The sequence below is a fragment of the Dipodomys spectabilis genome, unplaced genomic scaffold, assembly GCF_019054845.1.
Source record: "Dipodomys spectabilis isolate Male_0828 unplaced genomic scaffold, ASM1905484v1 ptg000533l, whole genome shotgun sequence".
NCBI classification, from domain to species: Eukaryota; Metazoa; Chordata; class Mammalia; order Rodentia; family Heteromyidae; genus Dipodomys; species Dipodomys spectabilis.
The window spans coordinates 3970659-3993549 of NW_024871210.1; positions in this window are offsets into that span (position 1 = coordinate 3970659).

Below are 22891 nucleotides of genomic sequence, written 5' to 3' on the forward strand. Positions count from 1 at the left end.
GCCTTGTAGAATTCCGCTATAAAACCACCTGGTCCTGGACTTTTCTGAGATGGGAGGTCTCTTATTCCCAACCTCATTTTTCAAGGAAATAGAAGAGGCAATCCAAAAATTAATATGGAAAAATAAAAGAGCAAAAACGATCCTCAACAGAAAGAACAGGGCTGGAGGAATATCAATACCAAATTTCAAACTCTACAATAAAGCCATAGTAATCAAAACAGCTTGGTACTGGCACACAAGGACAGACCTCAGGACCAATGGAATAGAATTGAAAACACAGAAATGAACCTACAAACCTATAGCCATCTCATCTTTGATAAGGGAGCTAAAAAAATAGAATGGAAGAAAGAGAGCCTCTTCAGTAAATAGTGCTGGCAAAATTGGTTAACTAGTTGTAGAAAACTAAAGCTAGATCCTTATATATCACCCTGCACCAGAATCAACTCCAAAGGGATCAAAGAACTTGAAATAAAAGCAGACACTCTGAAAACATTACAGGATGGAATAGGAGAAACCCTAGGTCTCCTTGGCACTGGCCTCAATTTTCTTAATAGAGACCCAGAAACGCAACAAATCAAAGAAAAGTTGGACAAATGGGATTGCATGAAGTTACAGAGCTTCTGCATGGCAAAGGTCATAGCTAGCAAAATCAATAGAAAGCTCACTGAATGGGAGAAGATCTTCACTAGTCATATAACGGACAAGGGTGTCATATCTAAAATATACCTGGAACTCAAAAAATTAAATCCCCCAAAAACAAATCCTCAAAGAAACAAGCGCCCAATAAATAAGTGGGCTAAAGACTTAAAGAGAAACTTCTCTGAAGAGGAAAGAAGGATGGCTTATAGACACATGAAGAAATGCTCAACCTCCCTAGCAATAAAATAAATGCAAATCAAAACGACACTGAGATATTTCCTCGCTCCAGTTAGAATGCCTAAAATCAAGAACTCTAAAAACAACAGGTGCTGGAGGGGATGTAGATAGAAGGCAACTTTACTTCATTGTTGGTGGGAGTGTAAACTTGTTCAACCACTTTGGAAAGTAGTATGGAGGTTCCTCAAAAGACTCCACAAAGTGGGGCTGGGAATGTGGCTCAGTGGTAGAGCGCTTGCCTTGCATTCCTGAGGCCCTGGGTTCGATTCCTCAGCACCACATAAGCAAAAAAGAAAAAAGGCACAAGTGGCGCTGTGGCTAAAGTGTTGGAGTGCTAGCCTTGACTTAAAGAGCTGAGGGACAGCGCCCAGACATAGAGGTCAGGCCCCATGACCAGACTCCCTACCCCCCCCTAAAAAAAGACTCCACATAGAGTTCCCCAATGACCCAGCAATCCCACTTTGGGGCATTTACCCAAATGTTTACAAACAAGACCTCACTAAATCTACCAGCACGACTATGTTTATCGCAGGACTATTTACCATAGCTAATATATGGAACCAACCCAAATACCCCTCAGTAGATGATTGGATCAAGAAAATATGGTATATATACACAATGGAATTGTATGCCTACATCAGAGAGAATGGCATTGCCCCAGTTGTTAGGAAATGGAAAGACTTGGAAAAAATTATATGAAGTGAAGTAAGCTAGGCCCAAAGAAACATAGGTTCCATGGTTTCCCTTATATGCAATATCTAGTATATGTCTGAGTCAAGCAGAAAAGGTCAGATAAGGTGATGTTAGGGAAATGAACCCTAAATATGTACACCAATGTTTTTTTTTTCTTTCATATGATTGTTTCTAACACATTTATAAGACTATTTCTTTGTTGCTTTTTATGTCCCTCTCCCACAGTATAACCCCTGCTTTCACTGTATTTCATGTGGGTATAATTTGTGGAGTCGATGGGAACAACCAAATCGTTTAAATAGGGATACACGTGGATCCATTGCAACAATGAGATGTAAGTCATTACGTCGAAAAATAAACTTTACAACTTTGGTACAGGGGAAGGGCGTTTAACAGGGAGGATTGGGTTGTGGGGTGGGGGCACGATGGGAAGGGATAGGAAGGGGAAACAAAGGAGGAGACTACAATGCTTGATAAGAAATGTACTCATTATCTTGCCCATGAAATTGTAACCCCTCTGTACAGCATTTTCACAATAAAAAAATAAAAATTAAAAAAATAAAATTATCATACTATAGCCACTGTGCATCTGTCTGTATGGAATATTTGAAATTCCGTTGTTATCACATATCCTAATTCGGTATTTTATAGTGTAACATGTATTACAGAAAATGAAGCATCCTCTTCACAGGCAAAACAATAAAATGAATGGAATATTGTTTACAATAAAGCTACCATGAATGCATATTGAGGATTTTCTTAACAATTCCTAACATAGTAAATATTCTTGCAAAGAGAATATATTAATTTGACCAAGTCAGAAATATCTGCAGGTGTTTGTGTCTTCAACAACTATTAAAGAATAATCATCTACATACTTACCTATAAAATCACAATTCTTCATAGCAAATTGGATAAAGTTAATAGAGAAAATAAAAAAAAAACGATTCTTCTGATTCCATTTGGAATACAGTTATTTAAATTGCATTTGAGTCAATAAAAATCAGTAAAATTATGGGTAAGGTTTGCAAATGCAGGCATTTTTACAAAGGAATTCAATTAAGGCGTAGTTACATGTTTTTTTTTTTAATAAAATAATGTCAAATGTATTTCTCTAATTTGGAAATAAATAACCTGAATATTCATGGATTGATCTGAAGGTACATGAAATTAGAAAATGACACTGGCAAATATACTCAAATAATTATATGCTCTATTCAAATTATTAATCCATGAAAAGTTGATAATTGCCAAATGAGAAAATGAAGAGTAATCTTCAGACATTGTGTTCCTCAACAAGTCCCCAGGGTTTCTATGATATAGTTCCCCGTTGAATTTTTTTTTTATCATATTACTAAATTGAAAATAGTATACTCCTGTAAGCTGCTCATGTTGATGTGAATAGTTTTCATTCAATACAATTCTTTTATCTTTTATATAGTAAGGCATAGACATTTATTATAAATACACAGTAATTTTTTTCAAAAATATATGAACAATATTTCATTGATTCTGATTGTATAAAAGGATTGGGCAGAGAAATCCAGAAAAAATATTTCCATGTTTACTTGGATATTATCATTGAGCTAATGGGTAAATTTGAAAAATGTAAAGAGTTTAAAATGTAGGAATATGTATATATTCCCTCTTGAAAATAGAAATTGTTCAACCAAGAATGAGAAGGATTTTCGGTATACTCATTTCATTTAAAATCTTCTGGTTATAGTGATCATCACCCCACATAGATTATTTTTCTTTAATTAGAGAATCAGCATTCATTCCAAAAAGGTGCTGATTGTTAGGAAGGAAGAATTTAATTGAGAATATGAGACTTGTTAGTCATTTTACATAGTTTGTTTATTTTCTTCTCACCCAGGTACATGAGATCCAGATGAAAAATATATTTCTGTTGCCTGTTGTGACAGTATTTCATTGTGTTCCTAAATTTTGGGGCTAAGGTATACCCAAACATAATTGCTATTTAAGATACAGATTTTGATTTTAGGTGCTACATGATGTCTGATTTCAGGCACTTTGCAGTCTTAATTTGCTTTCCACAAGATATAAACAGGTGTATTGAAGAAACTAAACTATTACCATGAAACAACGATTCAATAATTACAAATAGTTGTAAAGCTTCAAGATGAAAATTTAAAAATGCCAATTTTAGACATGCTTTGTTCATTTGGTTAGAATTGCCAGGCTTCAAGTAATATGGTGATAGGATTTAAAGACTTTCACTTGTAAGAATAAAAATAATGAGCAAAATATTGAATAAGTGAACATGACAGATAAAGGTTTCATCATTATTTAAAGGGGGATTTATGCATGAAACAAATTGTTTAAATAGAGATACAGGTGGACCCATTGGAAACATGAGATTGTTGTCCAAGATGTTATGTCGAAAAATGACATTTACAACTTTGGTCTCCCGCCATGGGGGACAGTGTTTGGTGGCTAGGGGAGAAGCAGGAAGAGAGATGGGAAGGGATGGCAATGGGAAACAAAGGAGGACGCAACAATGTTTGATAAGAAATGTACTCATTGCCTTGCTCATGTAATAATAACCCTTCTGTACAGTATCTTCGCAATAAAAAAAGAATGGAAAACTAAAGGAGCTCTTTATACTAAACTCTTAAGAGAAAGGACACTGCAAGGTTGACTACATGAGCAGGGAAATAATCATCAAGCATTGCAAAGGTCTAAAGGGGCTAATAATTGTAGGCCTTGTGCTAGAAATGAAGCTTAAATATACTTTCCTTATTAAAATTTTGTTCCATTGAACATAGTATATGTTTATTGGTTTGATTCCATGGAATTCAATGATGAGCATTGACAGGAAACAGCTAAATTTTCAGAAATGTCAACATGATTCTATGCAACCAATTTTCTCATATAGAGAAATTGAACATTTTATATTTTGATGACTGAAGTTTCTCTCTAGATTATGGATTACACATTAAATAATTGAAAATTACTCCACAAAATTCGGAATCACACACTGTAGAACTATAAAGGCCCTTTTACCAGTATGATGTCATTTACCCAAACCATAGCACAGTCTTGTAACTTGATTAACAATAAGAAGTCCAACTTACCAAATTCTTATGAAATATTTAATGTATATATGTGAGGAAAGTGAGCGAATATTTAGATTCACATTCAGAGATTTGAAATGTACTTCCACAGGGAGAAAACATTTTAATTGTGTAGTTAGTTGCTTGGACATACAGTAATATATAGGAAATAGAATAGGACACTGAACCTGTGAGAAGCTAAAGCCGTGACTTTAGAGACACTGAGGACAAAATATGTTATTTATGTATGAGTGGTTGGTGAAAAATATAAGCTAGTACATGCTAGGAGAATGAAAATAAATCGAGCCTTTCTGATGTGTGTCAAATTATACAGCCAGCAGAGGAGGAAACGTTACCCTCTCGATAGATAAGGACTAACATCAAGCAGTGGTCACTTGCTTGCAGTGTGCCTTCAGGATGGGGCTACAGTTATTCTATTATTAATAGAACCATAATCTCTTTGTCATGATTACTCACTTTATTGAACATCATCCCACCTTATGGCAAGTCAATGCTTCCCTGCATGTACAAAAGATAAGAGCGAAGTTCGCACAGTATGCTCTATATTTTTCCCCTTTAGATTTTCTGAGAACTCTGCTATTGCTCAGTAGAATTGAACTCTTGGTGGCTTTCTCTGTAACTCACATATAAAAAGATGGTTCTGCTTATATCTATTTGATGTGTCTACCCTCTATCTGGTTTGAGTGGTGCACTAATTGCCAGTGCAGGTTTTATACTTTTTATGGCAGTTTTCATAAGATCACGAAATCAGAAATTCATATATTATAAATTAGACCTAAAATTGTGTGCATATAGTGTAATAGAAGACTTTTCTTCATAATGACACCTGAAATTGCTTGATCACCTACTGAATACATGTACTGATATGAAAAAGGTTTTATCACTATCATGCCATTTATCCAATACTTACCATGCTCTTCCTTCTGGACTATGAGGCAGCAGAAACAACTGCAGTTTCTTTTTAAAAAATATTGTAAAATAGTGTACAGAGGGGTTACAATTACATGAGTAAGGTAAGGAGTACATTTCCTACTAAGCATTATCACCTCCTCCTTTGTTTTTCCCTACAACTCCTTCCCACTCCACCTCCTCAACTCCCAAATTGTAAAGGTGTTTTTCATTATAACATCTTATACAGCTCATTGCTACAACACGTCAACCAGTATCCTGTTTCAGCATTTGTTATTTCCCTTAACTCCACAAATTAGAAAAATGTATATAAAAGATGCAGGGTACTGTCATCAGGGGTTATAACTTGAGAAAAGAATATACAAGGGAAACAAATCATATAGGAAAGTTTAGAATCATTAAAAGCAATTCAAGAAACTAGAAACAACTTATGTCCCTATTTAGGGATTCATTTCATTTATCATCTTTCTGTATGGTCATATGTATATAGCTTTTGGACTTTTCTGCTTCACCTAGATTTATATTATTTATTATAAATAGGGGAAACCATGGGACCCATGTTTCTTATGGACTGGCTTACTTCAATTAATATAATAATTTCCAGAAAAACAAATCGTTCAAATATGGATACAGGTGAACCAATTGCAACAATGAGATGTACAAGTTGTTATGTCGAAAATGAACTTTACAACTTTGGTGGGGGGGTGGTGGGAGGGAGGATTGTGTGGGGGAATAGGGGAAGGCTGGGAAGGCATGGGAAGGGGAAACAAAGGAGGAGTCTACAATCCTTGATAAGAAATGTACTCAATATCTTGCCCATGTAATTGTAACCCCTCTGTACAGTATTTTCACAATAAAAAAATTTTAAAAAGGAAAAAATAATTTTTTTCCAAGTCTTACAATTTCCTAAAAAATAAGGTGATATCATTCTTTCTTATGGAGGCATTGAATTCATTCCTAAATGAGGGTTAGAAGGATAAATGTGGGGAGAGTGAGGAATAGTGAATGTTGTGAATTAACAAGTTTTGTCGTCTTGAATAAAAGTAATAGTGTACAAAGTAATTTTCTTCAGAAAGGGAATATTGGATGAGAAAGATATTTCACTGTGTAGATAATAAATATAGTGTAGAAACTGTGTCTAATCTTATAAACAATGGTTAAAAATGAAAAACACTGGGTTTTAATGTAATCTCACTTAAATGAATTCTGTGCAAATGAAAGGCGATTTTCCTACAACATTTTCAAAATTTTTTGAGTGTAGTTATTAATTTTATATCTACATGTCTAATAATTTTCCTTTTCCTTCCTCCTTTATGTCTGTGTTTCCTCTACAGGAGGAAGCAACATAAAAATGAAGTGGAACATTTCAATGCACATTTTCTTTTCAGAGATGCTGTCAAATTTCTTTGATGTTGTTTAAATACCGGTGGATAATTTTTAAGTTACTAATATTATGGTATTTTATTAGGGAAGAGTAAGAACAGCTGAGCGCCAGTGGCTCAGGTCTGTAATCCTAAGTACTCAGGAAGGTGAGATCTGATAATAAGGGTCATAGTCAGCATTGGCAGGAAAGTCCATGAGATTTTTTTCTCCAAATGACCACCAGAAAAGTAAAAGTGGCAGTCTCTTTCAAGGGGCAGAGCACAAGCCTGGAGCTAAAGTGTGCAGAGACAACGCCCAACCTCACAGTACAAACTCCAAGACAGACAAAAAAGCCAAAAGAGAAGCATTTGCAATATTTCTGTGTAATTTTGAAGGCCTAGGAAGCACAGTATTTGACCGAAGTGTTTTAAATTACTCACTGTCTTATTATGAGATGACATTTTTGCAGGAATTGTATAATATATTTGGCAGAAATGTTTCAAATTATTCACTGCTTTATGATGACATGACATTTTTGCAGGAATTGTATAGAGAGCTTTGCCAAAGTTCTGAATCTATCAATTCAAAATTTTCCTTCAAAAACATCTCAATCTCAATCTCATTACAAAGGGGATTCCATGTAAGGGAGAATGTGTGATATTGTTATTAATAGCCATTTCCTACATATACCCTCATTCTCAACAATGTGTTATGTACTATCAAGACTCTTCCATGAATGTCTTACTGACAGTAGATATTTACTAATGTACAAAGGAATCTTTGGGAATATTGACATGCCATCACTGAATTTGGAATTAATTCTCTCCTGAGTATGCAAAAGTTATAACATTGTTTTGTACTGTAATGACAGGGACATGAGTTACAGGGAATTGTCCAGGCAAATATAAAAGAATCAGCTTTTTTCTGATATTAGGGTGAATCAAGAATCTTGACTATTTTAAGCCGGGTGCTGGTGGCTCACGCCTGTAATCCTAGCTACTCAAGAGGCTGAGATCTGAGGATTGCGGTTCAAAGCCAGGCCCGGCAGGAGGGACCGTGAGACTCCTATCTCCAATAAACCACCAGAAAACTGGAAGTGGCGCTGTAGCTCAAGTGGTAGAGCACTTGCCTTGAGCTGAAGAGCTGAGGGACAGCACCCAGGCCCAGAGTTCAAGCCCCACGACCGACAAAAAAAAAAAAAAAAAAGAATCTTGACTATTTTACAAAATGAATAATTGTGCCTAATTGGAGAACATTCAATCAAACAAAATATGGGAATGAAGGGCATACAAGCCATAAGTGAGTCTATCAGGGACAACTTGGATTCAGCCTAGTGCCCATTAGCATGCCTAGGTTGTTGGGTGAAGAAAGAAACCTGAGGTAAGGCCTGTTTCCTAACTTCTAAATGTAAGTTAACCCCTCACAATAGTTACTTTTGTCTGGGAATAATATGTTCCATTTCACTTATTAATAATTTAGAATATAAGAAAAACATAAGAAAACTAAAATAATATGTGGTTCCTAATACAAATTTCCCAATAATTTCTGTGTTCCAAAAAGAAGAATGGGTAGGAAAATTTTACAGATTTTTTAAACCACCTAGTTTAGCAAAGTATTTGTCAAGGCACAAGATTCTAAATCATCTCAATATTTTTCATGTGTAATCTAATCTGCAGAAGAAATCTGTGAGTTCTTCCGATTTTCTTTGGCAGGGAAAAATAGATTCTTGCAGGAGTACAAACAGCTAACATTTATTAGTTTTGGGGACAATGTGCACTCTTTGAAGATACCATATTTTGTACAGAGCACCTGTGATTTATTAGACAAGAATTTGTTCTGAGAAGATGAATCTGTAAATTATGATTTTAATTCAAGATCAGTTCATGAAACCATATATCATGAATATTTGTTTTCGACTTGTGTTGGCCCTGATATTTATGCCCTGCCACTATTTTTTAGTTCATTTGTCATTCTTAGCCCACAACATTCCTATGCTAAATTGAATAAACTTGCAAGTATATTTTAGGAAGATCTCCCTTAACAAAAAATATTAGATACCTATGTAATCAAAAGAGATGAAGTATTTGACTACAGATGAGGAAGTTTCACATCGGAGAGTCTTACTTACATTTATGATAGTTGTGAAAATGTGAAGGTTTCTGTTTTGGAGCATATTTGAGCATCAGTATCTCTTGGTTTGCAATTTCAAATGACTATTTGGATTCCTACTGAAATATTTGAAAAAAAAAATGATTTTAACATTAATTTGTCAATGTGGGCTTGAAACCTGTGACCTAGGGAAACCTGTTTGCTTTTAGTAACGTCAAGAAATCAGACTTGTGTGTGCTATTGACTTAATTATCTACAGGTAAACTTATGAGAATTGAGAAGAGTGGATGAATCAATACTCTTCTCTCTAATGGAATCTTGTCAAGGTGATGTACAGAGGGATTTGAACTACATATGTAAGCAATGTATAAGTACTTGTCACATCATAGGTTTTTACCAATTTTTCACTTTTACTGGTTTTTGCCTAAAATTTCTATCCTCTCCCACCAGGTGTAATGTTTACCCCATACATATAGATTCGTTGGGATTGTTCTTGGATGGTTCTCCCTTTATTCTTTGTCTCAGATTTTGTTGTTCCCTCCCTGTGCCTAATTCTAATTAACTTACATGAAATACAGTGTGTACCAAAATCAAATACAGTGACAACATTGTACAAAACAGGAAAATGAAGGAAAAAGGCAAGTGAAGAGGAATACCTTCACATACTACATTTTAAAAAATCAAGAAAGAGAAAACAACTATTTTTTATTGCAGAGTTGAGTTTGTTAAGCCTATTATTTTATGGTCATCTGTGTATTACTATTAAGCCATTGTGATACTATTCTAGGACTAAAATTGACATATACCAGTTTTTAGAAATAAGAGAAACGATGGAGCCTATGTATGTTTGGGTCTGGCACCCTTTAATTCATGTTTAAGTTTTTCCATTTCCTTACAAAATGGCACTATCATTATTTCTAATGGAAAATATTATTCCATTGTGTTTATACCCCACATTTTCTGATCCATTAATCTGCTCTCATGCATCTGAGGTGGTTTCTGGTTTTCCCTATGGAATGCACATAACTTTGCCATTCTAATGGAATGTGGTGGAATTTCAGTATTGACTTTAATTGGCTTGATTTTATTGTCACAGACATTGAGCATTTCTTCCTATATCTTTGGCCATTCTCAATTAGCCATCAGTGAAGTCTCTCTTTAAATATTTAGACTTCTTTTCATAGAGTGGGTTTATTGTTCAGGTTTTCTTTTTGCGGGGGTATTTCACTTGTGGAATTTTGTTGATATTTCAGCTCTAAGATCCTTTTCTCTTTCTTGGCTAGTGAAGATCTTCTCCCAATCTTTCCGCTTTTTATTTACCTACTTAGTTATGTCCTTTCTTATAAAGAATCGGTACACGTTCAAGCAATAAGTGGGTCTAACGTTTCTTTGACTTGATGCATTTGTGGATCTGTAATGAGAAAGTTTCAACCTGTTCTATGAGACCTAGTATTTCTCTATTGCTTCCATTCTGAGTGTTTTCTTTAACCTCGAGGTCTGATCCATTAGGAAAGCGTTTTGACACAGGGTGATGTATAATCTAACATTAAGCTTTTATAAGAATTTAATGAGCATTACAACACTATTTATTAAATGTTGATTTTTCATTTTAAAGCATTTACCCTGCTTCTTTTTAAACTTACCTAATGAAGAGTCATATTTTTTTTTCTTTAGAAGTGGCATTTAAAATATAGTTGCCCTACTTTCTCTTTTTGTCTTAATTGGTATATGTCCAGTTTCATCCAAAGAGGAATGCAAGAACTTAATTGCTATGCATATATGAACAAGAAGATTAGAGTAAGAAAAATGAACTCCAAGAAACATGAGGTTTATCATGGTTGGTATTTTCTTAAAAAAATACTCTGAAAAACTATTTCTTTTTTGTTGGTATTTGTCCTTTATTTTTCATAGGTTTCTCCTTTCTTGTCACTATATTTGATTTCGGTAGACTGTGGACTGTATAAACTTTAATCTGAATAGGGCAAAGAAGAGGAATCAAAAATTTAGAGATAGAGGAAAAGGGGTGAACCAATGCCACAAAATCCCTCACAAGACAACATGTTGGAAATGGCTTTTACAGCAGGCGGGGTGGGGGGGAGGCGAGTTTTGAATCAGAATCAAGTGTAAGGAAAATGAGGGAAAAGAACGTGAAAAGAAAACGAATCACTGCCTTAGATACATAATTATAATCACTTTGTACATCACAATGAAAATATGTTTAAAGAAAAAGAAGAGTATTGATACATTTAATTTTCATGTTTACACATGGATTTGTATGTAGATTGGTTTTCAGTCTATACACAGACATGTGTTGAACGATCCGTTCTCTTCAGCTCCCTACTAGAAAAGGCTCAGTTCCCCTGAGTCTGAAGGTTCTAAACTATCCTTCAGAAATTAATGTTGAATTCATTCCTGCTCACAATTTCTGAAGGATAACCAGGAAACATTTGCAATTACATACTAGGTGCACAAATAAGCCCATAATCAGAAACTCTCCCATTTGAACACCAATAATAAATATGAGTCACATTCTTAAATCTTTAACTTCCTCATCTGTACCTAAAAGATTCAACTAAATTTATTACACAGGAGTCCTACCAACAATTTTTACAAGGTGGATCCTCCTAAAATATGCTTCAAAAATTATTCCATTTTGCATCAAGAAAATTTTGGACCACTATGAATATTTGGGGGCATATATTTATGTGGCAATTACACACAAATTACTTATGAAGATAGTCATTGAATATGGTTCTATAAAAGTGTGTTTGTTATACTCTACATATACAGTCCACTCTTTCTTGGAACATCGTACATTGCCAAAAGATGGATATCCTCTTGCCCTAAAATTATCACATTTTTAGCACACAATCATACTATATTCACAAATTGCAGTTTAGACCCTCAAAAGAATAAGTTTTGAATGTTATTTTGTGTACATATACATTAACCTAGTTTTTCTGCCACATTTTTTGGGAATAACTCTCAGAATCCTTCTTTAGATGAGATTTCATGTGGAAATGATTGATATAGATGAGAAGCTTCCATAGTAAGTACTATACTTCAGAATGTTGGTTGAAAAATCCCTCTGAATTTTTAACGGCCATTCTATATGTTAATATATAATTGGTGTAAATTAGTATGAGAGGTCTAATATCATTTTAGTTTTGTTATGTATTTATTACGCTCTGAAATTATATCAATACATAAAAGGGAATATGATATTCACAGGCAAACTTAAGGACAGTGAATAAAGAAGTATGATTTGTTCTCTATTGGGAAACAAATGTAGATTTTGATTTGATTATTAAAATTTCTATATTCCAACCTTAGTATGTCTACATGGATAGTGACATGGTGAATTCCAGTAAGGACATAAACACGTGGCTTTGCTTCTGGATTCAAGGATAGGGTGAATAGGGATTGAATAGGTAGTAGAAATTAAAATGTATTCATTTGGTTGAATGAACATGAATGATATATTAATAATTCTAAGATGTAGATAAAAAATATGAGAAATGGTTTGACCTCACAGTTTGTTCATAGAATGATTCCTGCAAAGAAATAGAAAAAATTATATTATTTTACTTTCTGTGGAAAACGCTTGAATATGTATATCTGAATTCTGCACATGAACAAGAAATTCACTAGCAGTTCAAGCGATATTCAAAAACTAATAAGAGCACATCATCAGTTATTTTCAAAAAAATCATGCTTACTTCCACTTCCATTTCTATTGAAATTTGTTCATTGTATACAAACCACACTAATTACACTTGGCCATTCTCTGCCTTAACACATTCGAACTTCACTAAACAATTCAAGTGTGACCCTAGTCAATCTATTATTTCAGCGATTATTTTCAGTTCTTAAAAATTTACTCTAATATCACCCTTTCAGGCTTCACCATGTCTTGGCACAGTTTCTGAACTAGGTCTCTTTTTTCATATATATATATATATATATATATATATATATATATATATATATATATATGAACGTCATATATATATATACATATATATATATGTATATATATATATGAACGTCATATATATATATACATATATATATGTATATATATATATATATATATATATATATATATATATATATATGGACGTGTCATGAATCCAGGAAAATAGGAAGAAATACTTCACGTAGTTGTACAGTAAAGAAAATCCATAGTGGTTTTACTATATAATGTTATTACAATGAACTTAAATCAACACTCCATTTCAATATTTGTGAACGGATGCATAAAAACAACCACAAAGAGTGATTGTTTTATGGGATGTATCCTACTAAAGGATACATGCTTTATAGTAGACAAGTAAAATACGAAGGGAAACCATGAAAATACCTTCCAGTACAATTACAAGAAATATTTCATGGCTCATACAAATAAATGGCTTTTCCATTCTTATGTGTGGACAAAACAAATGCTATTGTGAAGTCACAATTACATTGTGAAGTGGTATCAGGTAAATATATTCTGAAGGTCTGAAAAATAATTAACCTTTAAGACACATATGCATATCCTCTCTCAGTAGGAACACTGAAATACTGGACTTTGAAATGAGCATAGAAAATTTCCTTAACTTAGGGTAACATTCCTACATGAACACTGCTTTCTCAAATAGGTATGGTTATGAGAATTACATGCCAGAGACATACCAACATTTGGAATATATCACTTGGATCAAGCCCAGGGTAAGAGGCTTGAATATCAATGGACCAATCAAGGATTCAATACTAATTGCCAAAGAAGACACATTTAAAAAAATCCGTGAAATCCTGAGATTAATTTTTATCATGAGTGAGTAAAATCAAGAATTGAAGGCCGGAAATCTATCCTCACTTTTCAATTCCAAAAAACATCCACTTATGGGTGTTGAAACAGAGGGGGAAAAATGTACATCATTTCAGTTTGTACACCAAACACAACATTTGCATCCACAAATGGACAGGTAAAAGAAATATCTGATCACAAACACAAATCAGATCACATAACTATCCATCTATCTATCTATCTATCTATCTATCTATCTATCTATCTATCTATCTATCTATCTATAAAATGGAAAAGCTAGGATTGGATGAATCTGGAAGAGACCAATCAATAAGTAACATGGTCTCCTACACTGTCACAGATTTTCTCATGAATTTACAGGTTCATTAGTATCATCTACTTTTTAGATGCCAGAAAATTATGATTCCGTAAGTAAACAAATTAGCATAAGGGAAGAGATTTAGTATTTTCATTGGGTCACATTAAGTGTTCTACTAACCAATGAAGTAAGGAAATAGGGTTGGGAATCTGGCTCAGTGGTAGAGCACTTGTCTTGCATGAATGAGGCCCTGGGTCCGATTCTTAAGCACCATATAAGCAAAAAAAAAAAAAAAAAACAAAGCCGGACATGGGGCTGTGGCTCAAGTGGTAGAGCACTAGCCTTGAGCTGAAGACCTGAGGGACAGCGCCCAGGCCCAGAGTTCAGGCCCCACGACGGGACCCCCCCCCCCAAAATAAGTGAAGTAAGGAAATATCACTACTCCATCAAACATTACTCTCTGAAATTCAGAGAGAAAATACATGATATTACTAATAGGAGCTGAATAAAATCTAACTGGCTCTTATGTGGAAGGAAAAAAAAAATCAGAGATTTTGGAAATACCAGTGAGTATGTTGATGAATATTGCATTACATTCCTGTCTTTGGTTTTTGTTCTTGTTAGTCATTGGACTTGAACTTTGGCTTGTGCACCGTCCCTGAGCTCTTCAGAGCTCTAATGCTCTACCACATGAGCTAGAGAGCCACTTCCAGTTTTGAGATATTAATTGGTGATTAGAGTGTGACAAATATTACTGAGTTCTGAGGATCAGATCTCAGCCTCCTACAGGTCCCTAAGCAACTTGTATCAGGCTTTTTTTCTCTGTTATCCAGAGTGCGCTGATGATTTTTGAGCTTGTTTGTTCCCAACATTCATACACACTGCCGGTCTATGAGTAACCATGGCTTTCCTTAAGAATAATGTTCTAGATAGTCTTTGATTTTGAGGGGATTAATTCCAGAAATGAATCTGAAAAAAATCCTTCACTTCATTAATCTATGATTAGATCCTTATTTGTCAAACATGTGAGATGCTAGAGTTAATATTATCACCTGGCCTGGCTCAAGTGTGGTTTTCTACCCAAAAATTGTTTCCCATAACATATTCCTTTACCTTTGTATGACAGAGGATGAGAAACTCCCTAACCCAAAGAATAAATGCATTCTGTTGATCAAATTCTAAATTGATCAGTTCAGTTTGTAAATAGGATTAGTTTTAGTCCTTGCTATAATCTTCATGAATTAGTAAATTGTCATCAGATGCAAGAGTGAATTTATATATTACTATTACTCCTCCTCAACAATTTCTTCACTATATAAACTGCCAATTCATCCTTCACATAATATTCTAGTATGTTTGAGATACAGCAGACATTTCAATACAAATAGTATGCTTAATACCTTTAAACTGGAAGAATATATGAGGTCTGACTGTGACGACAGGCTCACATAAATTCACCTTGGTCTTATGTTGAATAAGCTTGTTGTGTTTTTTTTTTTCTATTCTGATAAGAGGAGAAAATTCTTAACATTATCAGTACATCTAGAATCTCTTGTCTCACTTATAAAAAGGAAGAGGTCTCATATTGGCAAGCAAGACAAATTACATGATTCCAAATTAAATAAATGTTCATGAAGAATTGCAGGAAAAAACAATTACTGTTCACTTTTTCTTTTATTTGCCATCTTACCATGTCAGAAAGTGACTTAATGTTTTCAAATTCCATAAAATCAAAAATGTAATCTATTTTCTGACAAGTTCATTCTAGCAATTAAAATTCTTTAAACAATCTCATAAATACGCATAATAGATAGCATATCTTTTGTAGTTATACTTTTAATTTTGAATTTCCAATCTATACCAGATCCAATGTGTATATCTACTCTATACAGGAATGTAAAATTTGAAATCCATGTATGTATTGGCTGCTAAAAAAAACCTCTAAATACATTTTCTATATGTATATTTGCAAAGTGCAATTTGTAAATCATCTCAAGAATCTCCTCAAATAGCTTATACTAATTCGTGGAGAAAATTTAAATCAGTCATTCCTATATTATTCATTATGAATTTCAGACTGTATACATGGTAAGAAACCCATAAGTCAGTACATTTATCAATTACCAATGGAAGATACTGCCATTTACACTATCAGAATTGATGTGGCGAGTGAATCCTGATATCATGAAAATGGTTATAAAAAGATTGGCCCAACATAATACTGTTATCTATGGCTTCCCTGATTTAAATTGATTATAAGAGAATGAGAAGTACATACAGATAAGGTAATTCTGATTTGAAGTAATTTGGGTGTTTACATTTCTTATTATTCCTAGGGAAACTATACTTCAATTTTGCTACCAATCATAGGTTCTCCAGTTGAGAAAGCAATCGAAAACTTTGTTTTTAGTGAGCAAAATATATGGGTATATAGAACAGAAAGTTTGTTATTCATTTATTTATTTCTTTACTGTGAATTTTAAGAGACAATAGTACATCATAAGGAAAGCATTTTCTTTACCTGTTGTTGCCAGATGATTTGATTGTGCTCCAAACAAAACTTGGGCTAGGATTTGCCAAGGATTCTGCCAAAGGGAAACTTACATTCTTGATTGAGGTGCTAGATTAGATTGGCTCAAACTTATAGACTGATAAAGAAAAACAACAAGGTTTTTTTTTTTTTTTTTTTTGATAAAGAAACAACAAGGTTGAAGGCCTCGAGAGCTTTCCAAGAAACTTTTAGCTGGATAATAAATTTGAAAAGTATGAGTTCTTAGCCATGTGCAAAACCATATCATTTAAATGTTTGACATGGTTTTTAATCAGTTAATACTGCATATTTTCATATATGTTATTGATATTAGCATACAAGACAACCCAAGTTGAACAAAGAATTTTTAACTTCAATCCTAAAAGAAGAAATCATACAACAGCACAAGGTAAGTTGAGATTCAATAATGCAAAATGCAGAAAATTCAACAAGTTTTTACCTTTATCCCATTCTTCCTCATAGGAAACATATCGCCATGTACTTTCAGAACTCTTGTATTGTTTCTCGTTCCATATGATGGTATCTACAAACAAAGAAAAAACTCGTATTACAGTAGATACAAGTGCAAATGCCTTCATTGATCTGGATTATGTTTTAGTTACCAGGCTTACCTACATCATCTTCAAGAGAACTTTTGTGCATACAAGTTGCAAGATGTTCACTGAATTGATCTTGTGGAACCAGGTGGCGAACATTAAAGGGACAAGTATGTGAGCAGGCTGAGGACACCCAAAGAGAAACACAGGAAGTGTGAGCTTCAGGAAGCTAATCAAAGACAAATACAGGAATTTGATGAGCAGGATTAGAATAGATGATCAATAGAGGTATTCATGGAATCCATAAGAGAAAGCCGAAGGAATCCAGGGAGACCACAAAGGGATTGCTGAATGGAGGCCATCAGAAGGAAAGGGAGTACAAGAAAACCATAACCAATCAACTAAGTCATTCGAGAATAAACACTGTACACAAAATTAAGAAAGTAAAGAAGTTCATAGAAGATCAAAATTTAAACTACAACAAAGAACTGGGAGCCATCAAAGTCGATAAATTCGAAGAAATGACGATTAAAATAGAGTGCAAAAACATGACAATAGGTAAGACCATGCAAAAGAATGAATCTCAGGGATTGAAGACAGCATAAATAACAGAGAGAAAAACGCACAACTAACCTAGACAAACCCAAGAAACATGATAGATCTTTTCCACGTTTGGAAGTCACCTTCAGAAGGCTTAATCTGAGGATAATTGGGGTAGAGGAACACTGAGAGACAGAAGTTAATGATATAAGGAATTTATTTAATAGGAACCTAGAAGAGAACTTATATAACATGCAAAATGATAGGCCTATTTAGATACAAGAAGCTGTTAGAGCCCCAAATAGACCAGACCAGAACAGGATATTCCACTGTCATATTATAATCCATACAGGAGCAATTCAGACCAAGGAAAAGATCCTTTAACCTATCAAGTAGTAAAAATCAATCACCTATATAGGGACCCAATTGGCATAACCTCAGATTTCTCAGCAGAGACAATTAAAGCAAGAAGATCCTGGAATGATGTGTGCCATGCCCTAAAATTAAACAACTATCAACCAAGAATACTGTAAACCCTTCTTCATAACCGAAGGTCAAATAAAAATCTTCCATATCAAAGACAAACTGAACCAATAAATCTCAACCAAACCAGGCATACAAAAGAAACTTAAATGTCCTACACATAGAAAACCAACAAGACCAAAATTAAGTCTAAAGAATGTGCACCCATACTCAGAATCTAAGAACCATAGGAAGAAGCCAGTTGTCACAGCCCCCAAGAAGGTAGATAACATGGCAGGAACTACCAAACACCTTTCAGTCCTATCTCTCAATATCAATGGACTTAACTCTCCAATTAAGGGACATAGACTAACTAGTTGGTTTAAAAAGCAAGAATCTTGTATCTGCTGCCTTCAGGAGTCACACTTTCCCATAAAAACAAACATATTTTGAAAGTAAAAGGCTGGAATAAAATCTACCAAGCAAAGAGCCCCCATAAACAGGCAGAAATTTCACTACTTACATGAGGTAAAATAGTCTTCAAATAAAGTTAGTGAGAAGACTTAAAGAAGGTTGCTACCTACAAATTAAGGGATCTCTCCTTCAGGAGGATATTAAAATTCTAAATATTCGCCTAAAAACAGAGCACCCAAATTTATTCAAGAAAGACTACTTTCCCTCAAGTCTCATATAAACCCAAAGACATTAATTCCTGGGGACTTTAACACACAATTATCCCCACTAGATAAATCAACTTAGCAAAAACTCCACAGGGAAACTGCCAGTCTAAAGAACTACATAGACCAACTAGATTTAAAAGACATCTACTTAATATTTCATCCAGTAACACCAGAATCCACGTTTTTCTCAAGCACATGGGGCATTTTCAAATATAGACCACATTTTAGGTCACAGGCAACCTTGTCCAAATTCAGAAACATTGAAATTATGCCCTGCATTCTATCAAACCACAAGGGAATAAACTAGACCTCAATACCAAAAGCCACCAAATAAAGTCCTGTAAAACATCGATGATGAACAACACACTGTTGAATGACCAGTGGGTCACTGAAGAGATTAGAAAGGAAATTCAAATATTCATGTATTCAACAAAACCTAACGTACAATTTACCAGCTCCACTGGGATACAGCAAAGACAATACTCAGAGGCAAGTTTATAGCTCTGAATTCCTATATCAACAAATTAGGGAGATGTGAAACCAACAATTTAATAAGACATCTGAGCCTCCTTGAAAAAGAGCAGCAAGATAAACCCCAATCCAGTAGATGGAAAGAAATAATTGAAATTAAGTCAGAATTAAATAAATTATAACCAAAATAATATACATACATATATAGAATCAACAAAACAAATAGTTGGTTCTTTGGGAAAACATTTAACAAAATTGACAGAACCTTAGCAAATCTTATCAGAAAAAGAAGAGAACTCAGCCAAATATATAAACTCAGACATGAGAATGGAAACATCACCACAGAAACAACCAAGATTCAGAACATTATAAGGGAATACTTCTGAAAACTTTATGCTAATAAGTTTGAGATTTTGGCAGAAATAGGCCTATTTCTAATAAACATCAACATACCCAAACTAAACCAAGATGAGTTAAACCATCTTAACAGGCACATATGAATCATTGAAATAGAAACAGCAATGAGAGACCTCTCATCTAAGAAAATCCCAGGACTGAATGGATTTCCAGAGGAATTCTAAAAGGCCTTCAAAGGACTACTCACGCCAATACTCCTCCAATTTTTCAGTGAATATGAAGGGAAAGTACACCACCACGCTTCCTATAAGGCCATCATAAGTCTCATCCCAAAACCAGGCAGGAACTTTTCAAAGAAAAAGAACTATGGACCCATGTTTTTGATGACCTTCGATGCAAAAGTTCTCAACAAAATTTTGCTCAATCAACTTCAATAATTTATTTAAAAAAGCATACACCACTCTCAATCAGGATTCATTTCAGGGAAGCATAGCTGGTTCCATATACGCAAATCAATTTATATAATTCATCACATCAACATGACCAAGGATTAGAATCACATGGATATCCCTATCGATCTAGAAATAGCATTTGACAAGGTCCAAACTCCTTTATGTGGAAGGGTCTTGAAAACCTAGGAATCCATGGAACCTTCCTCAAAACAATAAAGGCTCATTTTTGTGCTCAATGGTGAAAAATTGAAGTCATTCCCTCTAACTTCAGGAAAGAGCCAAGGATGCCCACTTTCTCCACTTCTCTTCAATTTAATACTAGATTGCAGAGCTACAGCAATAAGACAAGATGCAAATATAAAGGGGATACAAATAGTATAAAATGAAGTAAAATTCTCCCTCTTTGCAGAGGACATTATCCCATGGATTCCACTCCCAAATTACTCACGCTGATTCAAAACTTTGGCAGAGTAGCAGGTTATAAAATTAACCTTCAAAATATCAATGAGTTTTCTGTATGCCAACAAGAGAAGAGAGCATCTGAAATAAGGAAGGCAACTTCATTAGGAATAGCCCCACAAAAAATAAAATACCTAGGAATTAACCAAAGAAGTGAAGGCACTCTATGAGGAAAACTTTCAAAGTCTGAAAAAGAAAATCAAAACAGGACTTAGAATGTGGAAAAACCTCCCATGTTCAAGGGTTGGAAGGTTCAACATCGTGGAAATTGCAATACTTCCCAAAGTTATCTGCAAATTCAATGCAATAGCTATCAATATTCCAACCCCATTCTTCAAGGAAATAGAAGAAACAACCCTAAATTTTATATAGAAAAGTAAAAGACCCTGAATAGCACAAACAAGTCTTAACAGAGAGAACAATGCTGGAGGAATACCAATACCAAATTTGAAACTTCACTAAAAAGACAGTAATCAAAACAGCTTGATACTGCCACAACAAGAGACCTCAGGACCAATTGAATAGAATTTAAAACCCAAAAATTAACCCACAGACCAATAGCCACATAATCTTTGATAAGGGATCTAAATTAACTCTAATGGAAGGATAACCTTTTCAGTAAATATTTCTGGAAAAATTCGTTAATCACCTGTAGAAAACTACAGCTAGATCTTTAAATATCACACTGCACCAAAATAAACTCCAAATGGATTAAAGACCTTGGAGTAAAAGCAGACACCCTGAGAACGTTACAGGGTGTAATAGGAGAAACCTTTGGTCTTTTTGGACGAGTCAGAAATTTTCTTAATAGAGACTGAGAAATACAACAAATCAAAGAAAAATTGAAAAATGGGATTGCATGAACCTGCAGTGCTTCTGCAAGGCAAAGAACATACCTCGCAAGATCAATTAGAAAGCCCAAACATTGGGAAAAGATCTTCACTAGCCATATAATGGATAAGGGTCTCATATATAAAATATACTTGAAATTGTAAAAATTATTTCCCCAAAAACAAATCCTCAAAGAAACAACTGCCCAATAAATAAGTGGGCTAAAGCTAGAAAGAAATACTTCTCTCTAGGGGTTAATCATAATGGCAAATAGACACATGAAGATATGCTCAACCACTCTAGCCATAAAAGAAATGAAAATCAAAGCAACATTGAGATTCCCCCTGACCCATTACAATGGCTATAATCAAGAACTCTAATAACAACAGATGCTTGAGGGGATGTGGCCAGAAGTGAATCTTATTGCATCCTTGGTGCGAGTGTAATGTTGTTCAACCATTTTGGAAACTAGCATGGAGTTTCCTTTAAAGACTCCACAGAGAGCTACCCTATGACCCAGAAATCCCACTTTTGGCATTTACCCACATGATCACAAAAAAGACGATAGGAAAATTACAAGTACAACTATGTTTATTGCAGCATTATTTACCATAATATATGGAATCAACCCAGATGCTCCTCAATAGACGAATGGATCAAGAAAATGTGGTATATATACACAATGGAATTCTGTGCCTCCATAAGTTAAGAATTACATCGACCCATTTGCTAGGGAATGGAAAAATTTGGAAAAAAATTATATGAAGGGAAGTAAGCCAGGCCCAAAGAAACATAGGTCCCATAGTTTTCTTTATTTGCAACAACTAGTATATATGTGGCACAAGCAGCAAAGGTCAAATAAGATGATGTTAAGCGAAATGAACCCAAGACGGGGACACAGGGTGTTTTTTGTTTTCTTCCTTGCTATTTTTTCTAACGTATTTTTAAGGGAGTATGTGATTTTGTTTTGTATGTCTATGCCCCATGGTATAAACCCTGTTTTCATTGTATTTGACACTTGTATAATTTGGGAAGGGGAAGAGTAATAACAAAATGCTTAACTAAGGATACAGATTGACCCATTGCAACAATTGTATGTACAAGACTGAAATAACCAACTTTACAATCTAGGCAGGGCTAAGAATGGGGGTAATGGTGTGTAGTTGAAGAATTGAGAGGGACGGGATAATACGGGAAAAACAAAGGAGGAGTCAATAATTTTAGATAAGAAATGTAATATTAATTGTAACCCCTCTTGTACAGTATTTTCACAATGAAAAATTTATTTAAAAATACGCTATGTCAAAATTGAACTTTATAATTTATACATGGGGGAGGGGAGTGTAGTTCTGGAGACCGGGGAAGGGATGGCAGGGGAAAATTAAAGGAGGAGG